Raw genomic sequence first — 18,035 nt, forward strand, 5'->3', positions numbered from 1 at the left:
CCATCTGGATACCCAGCCCGCAGGGCTGTCTGGACACCCAGCCTGCAGGGCTGTCTGGTCGCCCAGCCCGCAGGGCCGTCTGGTTGCCTGGCCCACAGGGCCTTCTGGTCGCCCAACCTGCAGGGCCGTCTGGTCGCCCAGCCCGCTGGGCTGTCTGGTTGCCCGGCCCACAGGGCCATCTAGTTGCATGGCCATCTGGTCGCACGGCCAGGTGACTAGATGGCCTGGGGTGACCCAGCGCCCAGATGGCCTGGGTCAGCCAGACCCAGTCGCACAGCAGTCCGATGACAGCAAGGGTGGCCAGGCGCTCCGAGGCCGCTGCTCGGGAGGCTCCTTCCCAGGGGCTGCTCACCTCCCTGCAACTTGTGCAGGAGCAGAGGGAAGAGGGGCCCAGCCCAGACCATCTGGTCACCCTTCTGACCCACAAGGGATGGTGGCTCCCATCCCTGAACCCGGTGGGACAGAGACAGGAGAGGGAGGCCGTGTGCTAGAGAGCATGTGGTAGAGGTGGTCTCCCGTGGGCCTGCGTTCCCCCCTCTGTGTCCTTCCCGGGGGCACAGGGACCTACCCCTGGGTGTGGGGGAGGAGGGAATCCGCGGGCACCCACGGATGGAGACAAAAGCTTGGCTCAGAGGATGACTTTTAATAGATCACAGCGAGGTAGCTGCTCTGCCTCATACAAAAACCTGACCCAGAATCAGGTTGTCTACGAATGATTTAGCCCTGGGTTCCCCACGAACATGTGGTACACTAAGGGCGATGGAGGCGGCCCCCTTCCGTCCGCGCTCCTGATTCCAAGCGAGCGGCTTTACGCACTGGCCCCTGAAAGAGGCCAGCTATCCCAGGCCAACCAAGGCTCCACGGCACTGTGATATTGTTACGGATTAGGAGGATTCTGATTTAGAGGCGTTCAGTCATAATCCCACAGATGATAGCTTCGCCCCATTGGCTCCTCAGCCAAGCACATACAGCAAATCTCTGACCCTGCGGTTCCTCTCGTACTGAGCAGGATTACTATTGCAACAACACAGTATCAGTAGGGTAAAACTAACCTGTCGCATGATGGTCTAAACCCAGCTCACGTTCCCTATTAGTGGGTGAACAATCCAACGCTTGGTGAATTCTACTTCACAATGATAGGAAGAGCCGATATCAAAGAATCAAAAAGTGGCGTCGCTATGAACGATTGGCTGTCACAAGCAAGTTATCCCTGTGGTAACTTTACTGACACCTCCTGCTTGAAACCCAACTAGTCAGAAGGATCATGAGGCCCTGCATTCACGGTCTGTTTTCATACAAAAAATTGAGATCACACTATCTTTTGCCTTCCTGTTTACAGTTGTTAATCAGGATTGTATCTTTATGGAGACGTATATAAAATCCATGGGTCTTTTTCACATTAAGTTTTAATCCTGTTGTTTTTCTGAATTTTTCAATGATTTTCAGATTTGTACTAATTCCTTACCAGGTGTTGCTGAGTACTGCAATGTCATCGGCAAAAGCCAGAGCAGTGATTTGCTCAATTAGACCATCATTTCTGAATGTGAAGCCCTTGATGTCTTTCTGAAGATCACAGATCAGAGGATCCATGGCAATGTTAAATAGCAGTGGGGATAGAGATTCACCTTGTTTAATCCCAGATTTCTTTGTTATTTCAGGAGTTGCTTTGTTGTTCTTTCCCTTGAAAAATGTTGTGAGTCAGTGTATAAGTCTTTTATTATGTCTCTGATGTATGATGGAACTCTGTGCCTTGCAAGACTCTTTAAAATGTGACCATGGCTAACAGAGTCAAAGGCTTTTGATATATCTATGAACCCTACTACTAATGAGTTTCTGTTCTTTCGAGTCCCTTTTATGATATTTTTCAGAAGAGTCAGATTCTCGAGACAACTTCTCACCTTCATGAAGCCTTTTTGTCTCGTATTCAATTCAACAAAAAATGTGAGTCTTTTGGTTAGTATTTTTGTGAATAACTTTATGAATGCAGTAACAATGTTCATTGTTCGCCAATTACTGATTTTTTGAAGTTCGCTAATCGGTATATTCTTAGGTATCAATATCGACCGGTTCTTTTTAATACTTTCTGGTACTCTTCTCATCGATAACCATGACGATAAAATTCTGGGCAGCAGTCTTGGTTGCTTATTATGCACATTATTCAAGTCATTCAGGCCAATCTTATCAGGCCCCACTGCTTTCTTTAAATCTAAGTCATCGAAGGCATTGGTGTACTTCTCAATTTCTGCGATTCTATCTTCCAGCTCATCAATGTTTTAGATTTTTGGTGCATGTTTTCAATTGATAAAGTCTCTGCACTTTTCCGTTGTTACTTCCACTGAAACCTCTGGTTCACACGCAAAAGTCATTCTCAGGGACATTGGATGCTTGCAGTACATCCTTTGCTGATTTTTTGCTCTTATCTCTTCTATTTCTTCTTTTTACAGCAATTTGTTATCTGTCTTTATTGTCAAAATGCGGAACCATCAGCGAATTAATATTTCTCTTGTTCTCATACTCTTTTTCCAATTCTGCTAATAGCAGTATTTCTTCCTGTGACCATACTTTTGATGGTTTGCTGCTTACTAGAGCTACTAGTCTAGCCTCATTTTGCGCTCTTGGATGTGCATGCCGAGCATGTTGTGAAACTCCAATCTTTGTTCCGAATCTGAGGTCACAGAAGCTGCACAGAAATTGCAGCTCTCCTTTTTGAGGTCTTCCTTAACAATTGGCATAATGGCAAGCAATATTGTGGTATTCTGCTTCTTTGTCACATTTTGAGCAATAGGTTTTGAGATAGAAGCCTTTAAACCTGTTAGAGACATGTTTTCTTAGTTCTTTCAAAGTCCCCAATATGTCTCCACACAATTCATATTTATACTTTTTGTTTGGGTATTTCCAATATGTGACTTTCTTTGTGTAATCGCTTTTCTTTGAACTCAATTCTTTGCTGACCTCATACACATCAGGTACCTTTTCAAAGTTGGTTGTAACAATGTCATTCTTGAGTGAGGAGGCCACAAACTCAATGGCTTTGCTGCGGTCTACTGTTGTGTCTTCATCTGCTACGGTGGGTGAACTAAGTGCTATATCGTGACCTGAATCGTTGTTGCTTTGTTTGAAGGGGGTGCTGGGTGGTCAAATTCGGTGAGGAGGTTAATGATTTCTGAAAATGACAGCACCTCCATTCAACATCTTATCAGGGTTTTTAATCTCCAGGAAAGATACCATCCGGAATTGTGTTGGTTTGCTTCGCCATTTCTTACTATCACGCTCACCGCCATGTTAGAACCTTGTTTGGCCTGTCTCTATAGACTTCTCTATGCAGAATCTAGCACTATAGGGGCAGTTACCAGCGGAACCACTGGGAGGTAAAGGTCACTATAACTGAGAATAGGTTAAGAGAGTCATAATTACTCCCGTCGTTTACCCGCGTTTCATTGAATTTCTTCACTTTTACATTCAGAGCACTGGGCAGAAATCACATTGTGTCAACACCCGCCTCAGGCCTTCACGATGCTTTGTTTTAATTAAACAGTCAGATTCCCCTGGTCCGTACCAGTTTTAAGTCAGCTGCTAGGCGCCGTCCAAAGCAGAACGCCGGTCTGCTTCCCCGAAGAAGGGGTATCAGATGAGGTGACCACCGCAGCTGGGGCGTCCCACAGGAAGGGCCCAGCTCACGTCCAGGATTGTCACCACCCCGGAGGGCGGCACCTCGTCCAGCTGCAGCGCATGCCCAGCCCCGTTTTGTGTTCCAGCCTGACCGACCCAGCACTTAGAGCCAATCCTTATTCAGAAGTTACAGATCTGACTTGCCGACTTCCCTTACCTACATTGATCTAACATGCCAGAGGCTGTTCACCTTGAAGACCTGATATGGGTACGGCCCAGCGTGAGATTAACACCATCTCCCATGGATTTTCAAGAACCAGCGAAAGGTCACCGGACGCCGCCGGAACCGTGGCACTTTCCAAGGATCGGGTCCCTCTCTCGGACGAACCCATTCCAGGGCGCCCTGCCCTTCACAAAGAAAAGAGAAGTCTCCCCAGGGCTCCCGCAGGCTTCTCCGGGATTGTTTGCGTTACCACACTGAACACCGCAAGGGCGCCCACCTCCGCCACTTCAGGTTTGGGGATCTGAACCTGACTCCCTTTCGATCGGCCGAGGGCAACGGAGGCCATCGCCCATCCCTTCCGAACGGCACTCGCCTGTCTCTTAGTACCGACTGACCCATGTTCAACTGCTGTTCACATGGAACCCTTCTCCACTTCGGCCTTCAAAGTTCTTGTTTGAATATTTGCTACTACCACCAAGATCTGCACCTGAGGCGGCTCCACCCTGGTCCTCGCCCGGGCTTCCGTGCGCACCACACGGGCCCTCCTACTCGTCGCGGCTAAGCCCCCGTGGCTCTCAGCGACGGCAACGACCGGCTATGAGTCTGACGCTCCAGCGCCATACATTTTCCGTCCTGCTGTCTATATCAACCAACAACTTTTCTGGAGTCTGAAAAGCATCGACATCGGGCGCCTTAACCCGGCGTTTGGCTCATCCTGCAGCTCCAGTTCTGCTTACCAAAAGTGGCCCACTAGGCACTCGCATTCCATGCCCGGCTCCACGCCAGTGAGCGGGGCTTCTTACCCATGTAAAGTTTGAGAATAGGTTGAGATCGTTTCGGCCCCAAGACCTCTAATCATTCGCTTTACCAAATAAAACTGGGGGCTCTGAGCGCCAGCTATCATGAGGGAAACTTTGGAGGGAACCAGCTACTAGATGGTTTGATTAGTCTTTTGCCCCTATACCCAGGTCGGATGATCGAATTGCAAGTCAGGACCGCTAGAGACCTCCACCAGAGTTTCCTCTGGCTTCACCCTGCCCAAGCATAGTTCACCATCTTTTGGGTCCTATCATGCACGTTCATGCTCCACCTCCCCGACGGAGTGGGTGAGATGGGCTGGTGGTGTACAGGCCGCTGGCTGCACGGTGGGATCCCACCTCAGCTGGCACGTGCCGGCCGTCACCTTTGTTGTGCCACAGGATTTCGCTCGGCCCTCCAACTTGTGCACGTGTTAGACTTCTGGGTCGGTGTTTCAAGATGAGTGACCGACATCGCCGTAGACCCCTGGCGCTTGGTGTTGGCCTCCCTGCCCAGTGGTGCGACACTGAGCACAGTCTGCCCCAGTTGACAGATCCCGTCCCTCCTTTCCTGCCCCGGTGCGCCCCCGAGGGACGGCCAAGTGCGGTTTCCCAGGGGAGGACACAGAGGTGGTTGAATCTCCCTCGGCCCCATGCACATGGTGAAGCTGCTGCCAGGGGGGCTGTAACACCCTCTGCCAGAGTGGAAGGCCATCTGCCACCCCAAAGCCTTCCCGGCTGGCCTGGAGCCAGTCACGGGGCACTGCCGCAGAGGAAATGCACCCTGCGGAGGCTGGGTAGGGCCCAGGTGCCTGTCCCCCGCAGGGAATAGAGACTCCCGCACCACTGACCTTACGGCCATGTTAAATCCTCCAGGCAGACTGCACGGACCCCACCCATTTACCTCTCAATGGTTTCATGCCCTCTTTAACTCTCTCTCCAAAGTTCTTTTCAACTTTTCCTTACGGTACTTGTTGGCTATCGGCCCGTATTTAGCCTTAGATGGAGTTTTCCACCTGCTTTGGGCTGCATTCCCAATCAACCCGATTCCGAGATGACCCGATCCCAGCACACCGAGGGCGCTACCAGCCTAACACCATCCGTGGGGCGAGCCTCGATCAGAAGGACTTGTGCCCCCCGAGCGATGCCAGGGAGCCAGTCTTCTGTACACCACATTCGGCGCTGGGTTCTTCCCTCTTCACTCTCCGTTACTGGAGGAATCCTGGTTAGTTTATTTTCCTCCGCTTAGTAATATGCTTAAATTCAGCCACATCTGATCTGAGGTCGTAGTTGGAATGCTGAAGCGTAGGGGAAGCCGGGAGTCGCCAGCGCCTCTGCTCTCGCGGGGGCCAGCATCGCAGCAGCATGCCCTCTTTTTCTTGGATTGGCAGGGCAGGGGTGCTACCCTCCCCGGAAAGCTGGCTTTGGAGGTGGGTGCCCGAGGACGTGCGCGTGGGCAGCTGCGGGACACCACAGACAGCCACGTGCGGCACGCAGCCAGGGGCCCCAGGACAGGCCCCGGGCAGACCGGTAACCAGCCCATGCCCTGCCGAGACAGGAGGGAAGGCTAGGTGCACCAGCGGCATACCTCAGGAACAGGACCATGTGAGGGACCCTGCCACAGGGGATCGGGGGATCTGACCTTGTGGGGGGATGAAGGGAAGTGGAGCTAACCCTGCACTGGCCCTAGCTGCATCCCGTGGAAGCCCCGGGGCGAATGACAATCCAGCGACCCTCAGGCAGGCCTAGCCCTGGGAGGAACCTGGGGTCACAAGGTGCGTTCAAAGTGTTGATGACCAATGTGTCCTGAAATTCACAGTAAGTCTTGCAGCTAGCTCCGTTCTTTATCAACGCGCGAGCCGAGTGCTCCACTGCCAAGAGTCACAGGCAACCTTTTGAAAACATTCACCCACCTCTGAGTGCAGGAGAGGAGAGTGATGACATATGTTGTCTACCGACCGAACCGCGAGACGGCCCGGGGCCCCGTTCAAGGCTTTCCCTCTGGAAGTCGGACTGCAACGTTGGGAGAAAAAAAAGTGTTACCAGGCGTTCGGCTAGGGAGTTCCCCCCACCCCAGTCACAGTTGAGAGGGGCTCCCAGAACAACGGGAGCAGGCAGTCCCACCGTTGCCGATCCTCCTGGAGTAACTGAGAGGGACTGCGTGAGTCTTAAAACCCTCAGCCCGGGAGGAGCCAAGACGTGATCCAAGATGGCAGCCTAGAAGTCCGGCTCCGTCGCTCGACCTCTCCCTCTCTAATATCCTGTCATCCATCCTGGTTCAGTACCTTACCCCCACACGGCAGAGATGGTGCGCTGCCCATCCATGTAACTCCGGGCTCGCTAGCGCTCCGGATGGCTGAGTAACGTCGTCGCAAACAGGGCGGCCTGAGCCGGCGGTGAGCCGGGGCTTTGCGTGACCCCGTGGCCGAGATGGAAGTGATCAACAGCGGACGCGGCCGACAGTGATGGCCGGCTGAACCCGCGGAGGTCGTAATTTGAGGTTTTGTCTGCAGGCGCAGGCGGAGAGCGGCACTGGTGCCCGGACCACCCGGAGCGCGTCTGACTTATTTCCCTGTACCGGAGCGACCGAGACCAGAAGCTGTACCGGCCGCCCGCATCGCGGATTGTGCCGTGCTGCCCGGGGTGCTCCTGCCCCTAGTGGGATCGCTGGCCGGTCGCGGCGGGCATCGGGCTGTGTATCTCTCCTGGGCACGGTGGGTGTGAGGCTTGTGAAGCTGCTTGTCTGTGGTTCTTCCTTTGCTCTGCTCTGGCCCCCACATGTCCTAGCTGATGGTGATGAGTCTCCGACAACCTGCTGAGCTATCTCCTATCCTGGCTGTGGAGCTCCCGGGGGTGATGAGCGCTGCCGCCATTGATATTGAAGCGAGGGAGTACACATTGAGAGATGTTTTCCTGGCTGTTCGGGACTTTCAATCCTCCCTGACCTATATACTGTTGGCTCTACATGATTCCCTGGCATCTATTGCTCCTGAATGGGGACCTGGGAGCGTTGATGGGACCGTCATGGATCGACCGCCTGCTTCTACTGAGTCAATTGTCATCGTGGATTTCTTGGGGCATGAGATCCTGGATTCCGGCTAATGTGAACCTATCGACGTGCTTTGTGCGACCGCCTTTCCTTCTGGTGCTCCGGCATATATACATGCCGTCATACAGTATCACTGGGCCCCTTTACCATCGGACTGTGACTATTGGCGACCGAGACTTGCTATTGTAAAACTGCTTTTGTTTAGTACCGAGGTGGCTCCTGTGACGCTGATTTGGTCGCCGAGATGGCTTGCTTATGGGACTGCTGAGTCGGAGTTTTCGTTTGCCTTTACTCGGACTGGCCAGGGATGAGCGGCGCATGATTGTTTCTCTGATTTGATGCCATTGTAGATGACGCTATACTGGGCTTGTTACTGTGAATTGTGGGGATGTGTTACGGACACATGATGTTTACTAACCCCCCCCCTCTCTTGGGGAGCTTATACTCTCTTCTGGGAGGTGGTGGGGGAGGGGGAGAGGGGAGACGGGGGGCGGGTGCAGGGCTCCTCCTCCACTTTCTTGTAATGGGGTTTTCGTGCTAGGGGCGACAGGCATGCCTATAGGGGGGGGTGGGCCGTAGCCTTCTGCTGGTATGCGGGGTGGGGGATGGGTCTTGTTTTTTGTTCTCTTTGTTTCTATGGCCCTTGTTTTTCTCTTTTGTTTGTCTCTTTTTGTCTTTCTAGGTTTAGTTTCGTGGGGGGGTCCATGTTTGTTTTTTCGGGGTTGAACTCTGATGGGACGTCTTTGCATTTCTCTTATACCGTCTTTTGATCCTGAGGGGTGGGGCGTGGGGCCGGCTCGTAGTTTTCGGGCACTGACATATTCTGATTTACGTGTGGCCAAGATGACTTTCCTTCAGTTGATACACAGTTCGAAAGTCCTATCTCATGACTTGCTTCATAATTGACTTGCTTTATTGTATATTCTCGGATCCTTCCTCCTTTATTATAAAATGGAAGCTCTTTATATTCTGATATTTGCTGCCGTGTTTACGTGTACCTCCTGCTCTTCCGATTTGCTATGATCTCGGTGCTGGCATTGTTGAAATGTGTACCCTTATCCTGTATTGATTTTGTTTCTACATTGTGGCCAGCCTGGAGGTTGTAGGCCCATAGCTGTATTGATTGTTCTGTTCTGCTGCTTCCGAATAAAAACTTTTCAAAAAAAAAAAAAAAACCCTCAGCCCGGCCGCACGGGATCGGGTACCTGGCAACGATGGAGGGTCACCCCACCTGCACGTCAGCCATCTGCAGCCAGGTGGCCCGAGCCGTGCCAGCAGGCTGATGGGTATCCCACCCCTGCCCAGGTCGGAGGCACAAGAAGGGAAGAGAAAGGTGGCTCCCCATCCGGCACGCCTCCGAACGAGAGGAGCCAGGGTCCCCTCGCAGGCCCCGGATCCTTCTCTTCCAGGCCACCCTGCCACGCAAGAAGGGCTGCTCCTCAGTCACCTGAAGCCCGGTTGTGCCGGGAATCGGGCACAGGAGGGCCCTGCACAGCAGAGCCTTCGGGGGAAGGTCTCAGCCTGGCAGGCACTGCCACTTGGTTTCCCCCACTGTGGAGGTTGGAGCCGAGTGAGCGTGGATTTTGCCTCTGGAGGGCCTACCGCTGTGCCCCTCGAGGAGGGACAGGGGCCGGGGGCCACCCCCACCCACAGTGGTGAGGCCTGCTGAGGCACAGTCCTCAAACAAGTACCCATGGGGCCGCGGACAGCTCCGCCCAGCTGAGGTACACAAGGGCAGGGCTGGGCCCTGTGCCTACGGTGTGATTAGGAGGCAGCCAAGAATTTTGGGCTGGCACCGTCGGTCTCTCAGGCCGCTCTGCTGTTAATGAACCTTCCGCAGGTTCACCAACGGAAATCTTGTTACGACTCTTACTTCCTCTAGATAGTCAAGTTTGATCATCTTCTCGGTGCTCCGCCAGGGCTGTTGCTGACCCCGGTGGGGCCGATCCGAGGACCTCACTTAACCATCCAATCAGTAGTAGCGACAGGTGGTGTGTACAAAGGGCAGGGACTTAATCAATGCGAGCTGATGACCCGCACTTACTGGGAATTCCTTGTTCATTGGAAATATTTGCAAACCCCCAATCCCTATCATGAACGGGGTTTAGCAGGTTATCTGCACCTGTCAGCGAAGGGTAGACACACGCTGATCTGTTCAGTGTAGCGCTCAAGCGGCCCCTTCTAAGGGCATCAAAGACCTGTTATTGCTCGATCTTGTGTGGCTGAACGCCACTTGTCCCTCTAAGAAGTTGGACGCCGACTCCTGGCGGTCGCGTAACTAGTTAGCATGGAGGAGTCTTGTTCGTTATCGGAATTAACCAGACAAATCACTCCACCAACTAAGAACGGCCATGCACCACCACCCACAGAATCGAGAAAGAGCCATCAATCTGTCAATCCTTTCCGTGTCCGGGCCAGGTGAAGTTTCCCGTGTTGAGTCAAATTAAGCCACAGGCTCCACTCCTAGTGGTGCCCTTCCGTCAATTCTTTTAAGTTTCATCTTTGCAACCATACTCCCCCCAGAACCCAAAGACTTTAGTTTCCAGGAAGCTGCTTGGCAGGTCATGGGAATAACGCAGCCGGATTGCAAGTCGGCATCGTTTATGGTCGGAACTACGGCAGTATCTGATCGTCTTCGAACCTCCAACTTTCGTTCTTGATTAATGAAAACATTCTTCGCAAATGCTTTCGCTTGGTTTGTCTTCCACTTGTCCAAGAATTTCACCTCTAGCGGCACAATACAAATGCCCCGACCATCCCTCTTAATCATCGCCCCAGTTTTGAAAACCAACAAAATACAACCGGAATCCTATTCCATTATTCCTAGCTGAAGTATTCAAGCCACAGGCCTGCTTTGAACACTCTAATTATTTCAAAGTAAAGACTTTGGACCCCCAGTCAAGAGCATCAAGGTGGCACTGAGAGGCAGGGGCTGGGACAGGCGGTAGCTTGCCTTGTGGCACACCGCCAGATCGATCCCAAGATCCTACTACGAGTTTTTTTAACTGCAACTACTTTAACATACGCTATTTGAGCTGGAATTACCGCCGCTGCTGGCACTAGACTTGCCCTCCAATGGATCTTCATTAAAGGATTTAAAGTGTACTCATTCCAATTACAGGGCCTCGAAAGAGGCCTGTGTTGTTATTTTGCATCACTACCTCTCTGAGTCGGGAGTGAATAATTTGCACGTCTGCTGCCTTCCTTGGATCTGGCAGCCGTTTCTCAGGCTCCCTCTCTGGAATCAAACCCTGATTCCCTGTTACCCATGGTAACCATGATAGGCACAGAAAGTACCATTGAAAGTTGATAGGGCAAACATCCGAATTCATCGTTGCCGTCACGGGGACATGCGATCGGCCAGAGGTTATCTACAGTCACCAAAAGGGCCGGGCGAGCCCGGGTTGGTCTTGATCTGATAAATGCACGCATCCCGGAAGCTCAGTGCTCGTCGGCATGTATTAGCTCTAGAATTACCACAGTTATCCAAGTAAAAGATGGAGCGATCGAGGGAACAATAACTGATTTAACCCTTTTGGTGCATCTGACAGCTCCCGGCTGTCCATGCACATGGCACAGGAAATCCCTCTGGTGCGGGCCCCAGAGGGATTCCGTTTTTGTCAAAACATCCTCCGGAGCTGAGGATGAGCTTCCCCAGCTCCCAACGGTGTTTTATTATTTCTCCGAAATTACCGTCATTTTGGAGAAACTGGTTTCACGGCCTCTGTGCTCAGGGGGATATCTCAGCCCCCTGAGCACCGAGGCAGATGGAAGAGGTATCATTGGCAAAGGGAGAATCTCCCCTTTCCAATGATACCCCTCCCTAGTGGATCCCTCAAGAGGGTGATCCCCAAGCAGGGATCCACCCACTAGGCATCAGGGAGGGGGGAGCAGCCCCTTGGGCAAGGCATTTTTCTCCCCCATTACTTTGGGCACAGACAGTTTTTCCGTCCCCCTGGGGGCAAATGGGGGCAATAGCCCTCGATCTGTCCCCCTGGGAGGGCAGAAAGCACACTAGGCAACAGGGATTTTTTTATAGGCCAGTAGGGGTGGGTGACGCCCAAAATGAGCATGCCCATCCGCCCCCCCCCCCCAAAATTCCAGTCTTTCTGCCCCCATTAGCTCCCCAGGGGCAGAAAACACACTAGGCCCCAGGGATTTGTTTGTTTTTATGCCTGTAGGTGTGGGGGCTGCCCAAAATGGGCAAGCCAATGCCCCCGCCCCCCAAATTCTACAGTCTTTCTGACCTCAGGGGGAGCAGAAAGCACACTAGGGGCTAGATGTAGGTAATCTGAATTTACCGATTCATAAATACCGAATTTTACCGATTCGGTATTTATGAATCGGTAAATATGAAGGAGGGAGATGTAGGAAGAATCGGTAATTGAATTACCGATTCTTTAAAATTCGGTATTTACCGATTCGGTAAATACTGAATCGGTATTTCCTATTGATTCCTATGGGCTGTGAAGCCCATAGGAGTCAATGGGAAATACCGAATCGGTATTTACCGAATCGGTAAATACCGATTTCAGCAAGGGTGCAGGGGGTGTCACTTTGACACCCTCTAGCACCCCGAATACAGGCATGTGTGCCATGTGGCACACAGACATGCCCTAAGGGCATGTCTGTCTGTCACATGGCATAGGTGTGCATGCACACATGTGCATGCACACCTGGATTCGGTATTTTACCACCCAATTGGATTGGATGGTAAAATACCGATTCTGTAAGGCCTTTGGGACTCTGAAGAGTCCCACCTACATCTGAAAGTTTCCGAATCGGTAAAAATACCGATTCGTTATTTTACCGATTCGGTAAATTTACCGATTCGGTAAAATATGCCCCCTACATGCCAATTCTTAAATACCGGTCGGTAATGACCGAAATCGGCCGTTACCGACCGGTATTTTGGCTCCTACATCTGGCCCTAGAAACCTAGTGGATCCCTGCTTGGGAATCACCTCAGGAGGGCGATCCCCAAGCAGGGATCCACCCACTAGGCATCAGGGAGGGGGGCAATAGCCCTCAATCTGTCCCCTGGGAGGGCAGAAAGCACACTAGGCACCATGGATTTTTTTTATAGGCCAGTAGGGGTGGGTGATGCCCAAAATGGGCATGCCAATGCCCCCGCCCCCCCCCCCCCCAAATTCCACAGTCTTTCTGCCCCTCGGCAGGCAGATGGGGCAATAGCCCCCATTAGCCCCCCAGGGGGGCAGAAAACACAATAGGCTCCAGGGATTTGTTTGTTTTTATGCCTGTAGGGGTGGGGGCTGCCCAAAATGGGCAAGCCAATGGCCCCACCCCACAAATTCTACAGTCTTTCTGACCTCAGGGGGAGCAGAAAGCACACTAGGTAACAGGGATTTTTTTTAGTTTTTATGCCTGTAGGGGTGGGAGCTGCCCAAAATGTCCATGCTATTGCCCCCACCCCACCCCCAAAGTCTACAGTCTTCCTGCCCTCCCCCGGAGGCATATGGGAGCAATAGCCCCCAATCATCGTGATTGTGGCCTCTTGTCACCACCGATATACAACGGAATGTCTGGAGCATAGGGTGAGGCTGTTTTGGAGTTTCCAGCGCATTCCATTCCATGATATTTCACAGCGTCTCCTCCAGCGCCATTGGCCACCATTTTGCGACTCTCTTCAGCGTTAAGTCGCAGTATAACGGACTCAACGCGTAATGTTTGCCAATGCTACTGAAGAGCTTTGTACATCTGAGACACATTGCTGACCTGATAAAATATGCTGTCTAGTGACATATCATGTGTGTCCCACTGTACCAACAGCAGTATGCTTGTGGACAGTGCAGTGGAACTTCATTGAAAGGAATGTCACCTGGTAATATGCAATACCTACACAGCCCTTCTACATCATATTTCTGCTACCCCGCGATAACAGCCTGCTGAGATACAAAACGCCACAGCTGTAGGTTAAATATAGCGTTTCCCAATTTGACGTGTGGCAATATTTATTTATTTGTTTATTTTTCGTTCCTTTTTTGTATTGGGATTTGCGCAGCCCAAGAAGTGCCTTCAGCTATTCATGTTAGCCGTCGGAGGGAATAGCTTCGCTACCCTGACCTTTACCTCAACATCTTATCTCTATTCATTTTCGGGGCTGTTGGATTCTATCGGCGATGTTGTGCAGCGGTTCGCAGAGTGAGACAGTTTCGGGGCCTTCAGCGCGTTACACAAAATATTACCTCATCTGTGGCTCTTCTATCGTCATAACCCACCATTTTGAAACTCTCCAATGACGCGAGTGACTATGTCGGTTTGACACAGAATCAACGTGTTTCTGGAATAACCATTGTCTGTGTTGTCCTTCACATTCCAGAGAATGCTTTGCCTGCTTTTTGATTATACCATTACGTCTTCCTTGCGATGACGCTGGTGTAATTATGACACTGGTGTAATTACCTGTGCACTCGCTGTTTTTCACCTACTAGCACCTCAGGAGCCTCATATATATTTCTTTCACATTGCAACTGGCTTCTATATTTCCTCAGTGAACTTCCTCCTTTTGTGTGCTGTACCACCGATAAAGGAGTTGCCTCCGACATTTTCTGAGTGACTGTTTTTGCCGTCTGCCTTTTTTCTCTCAGAAATTTAATCATTTTACACATCTACGCTATTTTCTGGATGCTTTTTTCCAGGGGTGCACTGCACTAGTTCATGCACCTTAAGAACAGGTTGCAGATCAATTCTTTATTTCTATCCTTCATTGCTCTGACTTTTAACTCACAATATTCTTCACGTCTATGGGCAAACTACGCAAACCCAAATTTGTTTTTGTGCCATCCAACTCTACCCGAGTGTCACCCTCCTCAATCCCAAACTCTCCTATTGTTGAAATACAAATGGCTGGCACAACACCTAATCGCTCTTCCTCTCATAATTCTACGTCTACCAATGCCTCTCCTCCTACTGCATCGACCAAATGCTTGAAACATGATCCTCCATATCCTGATAAATCATCTTCTACTATCTCCATGGAGTTCATTTTGGAGGAAATTCGTGCCCTGCGCCCATTTGTAGAGGAGACTAGTAATGATATGCAGATCTTGAAGGAAAAGTGGTCTTCCATGGACAGCAGACTTACCTCTGTAGAACAACAAGTTACGGAAATTCAAGCCAATTCTCAACGTCTCTCTGCTTTGGAAAAGTCTGTCCAATCTCTTCAGCAACATACGGAGGATTTGGAAAACAGGAACAGGAGAAATAATCTTCGCATTTATGGATTGTCTGAGTCCCTCGAGAGTGATGATCCTGTGACTTTTTTCACTTCTTTTCTTCCGAAATTGCTAGACATGCCTCCTACTACTTCACTTAGTATTCAGAGAGCTCACAGACTTGGTCCTCGCTCATCTACTTCCTCATAGCCCCGTGGAGTCATTATTCTCATCCTGAAATTTACAGACTTACTTTCTGTCCTTTCTGCAGCTAGAGCCAAGCGTCAAGTTTCCTGGCTCGGTCAGAGAGTGTTTATTTATAAATAATAATAATCCACATTTGTAAAGCGCACAATCACCCGTAAGGGTCTCTAGGCGCTGGGGGCCGTCGGGAAGATTAAGCAAGCTATTGCCCAGAGTCACATGGTGCTGGGCTAACCTGCCACCAGAGCCGGGGATCGAACCCTGATCCCCAGATTCCAGCATCAGTCGCCCTGGCCGCGGCGCCTCACCTCAAGATGTCTCCAGTGTTACTGCAACTCGAAGAAAGGAATTCCTGAACCTTCGTGCTCCTTTGAGATCTCTTGGTGCTAGATACGGCTTATTCCATCCTTGTACCTTTAAGGTTACTCATCAGAATCGTACTTGGACTTTTTGGGATCCTAATGAACTTAAGAACTTCATCCATATCCAATCTAACAGTAGCATGGATACCTCTACTCCTCCTACTGGCTAATTGATTCAGCATTTACATTTGTTTATTGTCCTGTATCTTCCTACAGTTTTCCTGTTGGTGTTTCTCTTCACATTTAATATGTAATTTTTTTAATATTTCGCTATATATGTTTCTTTGTTGTTTCTATTGTATTGTTCCCCCCTAATGCTGTTTTCTCCCTTTTATTTATCTTCAGATATCCCGATGCAGATTTGTGTCCCTTGATCCCTTAAATGTGTGACTCCTATTCCTTGGCTTTCTATTTGTGTCCTGGTGCGGTTGGACTCCTGTTCTTCGGGTGGCACGTCTTGTTGAGTGTCGCCACTACCCCAACTTTCCTTTTGTTTTCCCCTTCAGGTATGTTCACTTCAGTCATCCTTTTGGATATGTACTGTGTCTTTTCTTTCCTCATCTCTTTCTCCCTTGTTCTTTACCCTCCCTTTGCTTCTCCTCCACATTCTTATTCTCCTGATATTGCTTGCATTCCTTCTTTATTCATCTGGCTCTCTTTCACCCTTATTTGTTTTAGGATGTTGCCTACAATTTTCCCTTCTGCTTTATGTTGTTTATATATCTTTTTGCAAATTTTGATGTTATCATATTTATCCTGTTTGCAAATTTAGAGTTATTTCATGGAATGTAAAAGGTTTTGTTAATCCCATTGAGCAGCAGAGAGTACTTTCTCATTAGCCTCCTATACCCCTGATATTGCTCTTCTACAGGAGACTCACCTTAATGACCTTGAATCCCTTAAGTTAAAAAGGAATTGGGTGGGTACAGTTTTATTTTCTCCTTCTTCTAATAAAAAAATGGAGTTGCTATTTTAATTCATAAAAAGTTAAAATGTAAAGTATTGTTAGAGGAAAAAGTTGCTGATTAACTCTATTTCTCTAACTGTTTTTAATATTTATGGTCCTACTCAGCCGGATTGTTTGTTTTGGCCTTTAATTACAAGCAAATATATACAACATAAGGATGACTTGTTTCTTGTAGGAGGAGATTGTAATCAAATTATTGATCCATTTCTTGATCGCAAATCAACTGCTCGCTTCATTCCCCACAAACCTCAAAAGCAATTCTTAAACACTATCCTTCAAACGAATCTCTCTGATTCTTGGAGACTCACGCATCCAGACTCTCTAGATTATTCTTTTTTCTCACACCCTCATGCTTCTTCTTCTAGGTTAGACTATATTTTTCTCTCTCAGTCTCTAAGCCAGAATCTCTTATCTTCCTCTATTGAACCTATTGTTATTTCAGATCATGCTCCCATTATAACTGATATTAATCTACTTCCTCCTCCTCCCAAGTCCTCTCGCTGGCGCTTTAATTCTACTCTCCTTACTGACCCTAATTTCTCTTCTTCATTCCGTACCTTTACTAATGATTTATTTCAAACTAACTCTACTCCTGACATTCCTCCTCATACTCTCTGGTACTCTTTTAAAGCTACTGCAAGGGGATTTATTATTGATTTTATTTCTAGGAAAAAGAAACAATTTCTCCAAAAACGTAAGTCCTCTCTTGCATATATTAAAAAATTAGAACACCAATTCTATACCTATTCTGATAAATGTATGTCCCCAGACCTTTTACGTGCGAAGATTTCCTTTAACAAATTTACCACGGATAATGCCTCCTCAATTCTTCTTGTAGTAGTGCGCATTATTACGGAGGTCGTAATAAATCTGGAAAGCTTTTGGCTAACTATCTCAAATCTCATAAAGAGCGTACTTCCATTGAATCTATTTTTTCTTCTGACAATGTTCTTCTCCATACAAATGAACAGATTCTTGAACAATTCCAACTTTTCTACCAACAGCTTTATACTCCAGAATCCCCTCCTATCTATTCTATGCTTCATTCTTACTTTGAAAAATTACCTAAACCTTCTACATCTCATCTCAATTTTTCATCCCTTGACCTTGATCTTTCCCTTCATGAACTTTCTACTGCTCTCTCCTCCCTCACTAAGGATAAAACTCCTGGTCCTGATGGCTTTCCAGTGGAGTTTTATTCACATTTTTCTGACCTTTTATTACCCAGACTCATTACTTTTTCAATCCTTTTCTTCCTCTGGTACTGCTGCAGGTACCTTTCAAGATGCCACCGTCTGTCTCATCCCGAAAGTAGGTCGTGACCCTAAGCTTTGTAAAAATAATCGTCCCATTTCGTTAGTCAATGTTGATTATAAACTTTTCGCCAAATTACTTTCTTTGCGTTTGGATTCCTTTATGCCTCACCTTATTGGTAAAGAGCAATGCGGTTTTATTAAAGGGAGGCTTACTTCTGATCATTCTCGTCTTTTTCTGAATGTTTTAAATAAGGCCCCCTCTTTCTCAATGCCTTTAGCTGCTATTTCTGTCGATGCTGAAAAAGCTTTTGACAGAGTAGATTGGTCTTTTTTATGTGCTTCACTTAAATGGCATGGCTTTGGCTCCAAATTTATTTCTCTCATTTCTTTATT

The 18,035-nt window shown here is 49.1% G+C and overlaps 3 pseudogenes; all 3 read right to left on the bottom strand.

The window, feature by feature from the left end:
- Nucleotides 1-615: 615 nt before the first annotated feature.
- On the bottom strand, nt 616-5,916 carry LOC144820770 (28S ribosomal RNA; annotated as a pseudogene).
- A 442-nt stretch (nt 5,917-6,358) lies between these two features.
- On the bottom strand, nt 6,359-6,512 carry LOC144820916 (5.8S ribosomal RNA; annotated as a pseudogene).
- Nucleotides 6,513-9,501: 2,989 nt separating this feature from the next.
- LOC144820686 (18S ribosomal RNA) lies at nt 9,502-11,285 on the bottom strand (annotated as a pseudogene).
- Between the last annotated feature and the right edge of the window lie 6,750 nt (nt 11,286-18,035).

Source organism: Lissotriton helveticus, chromosome 2_1 (genome assembly GCF_964261635.1).
Source record: "Lissotriton helveticus chromosome 2_1, aLisHel1.1, whole genome shotgun sequence".
NCBI classification, from domain to species: Eukaryota; Metazoa; Chordata; class Amphibia; order Caudata; family Salamandridae; genus Lissotriton; species Lissotriton helveticus.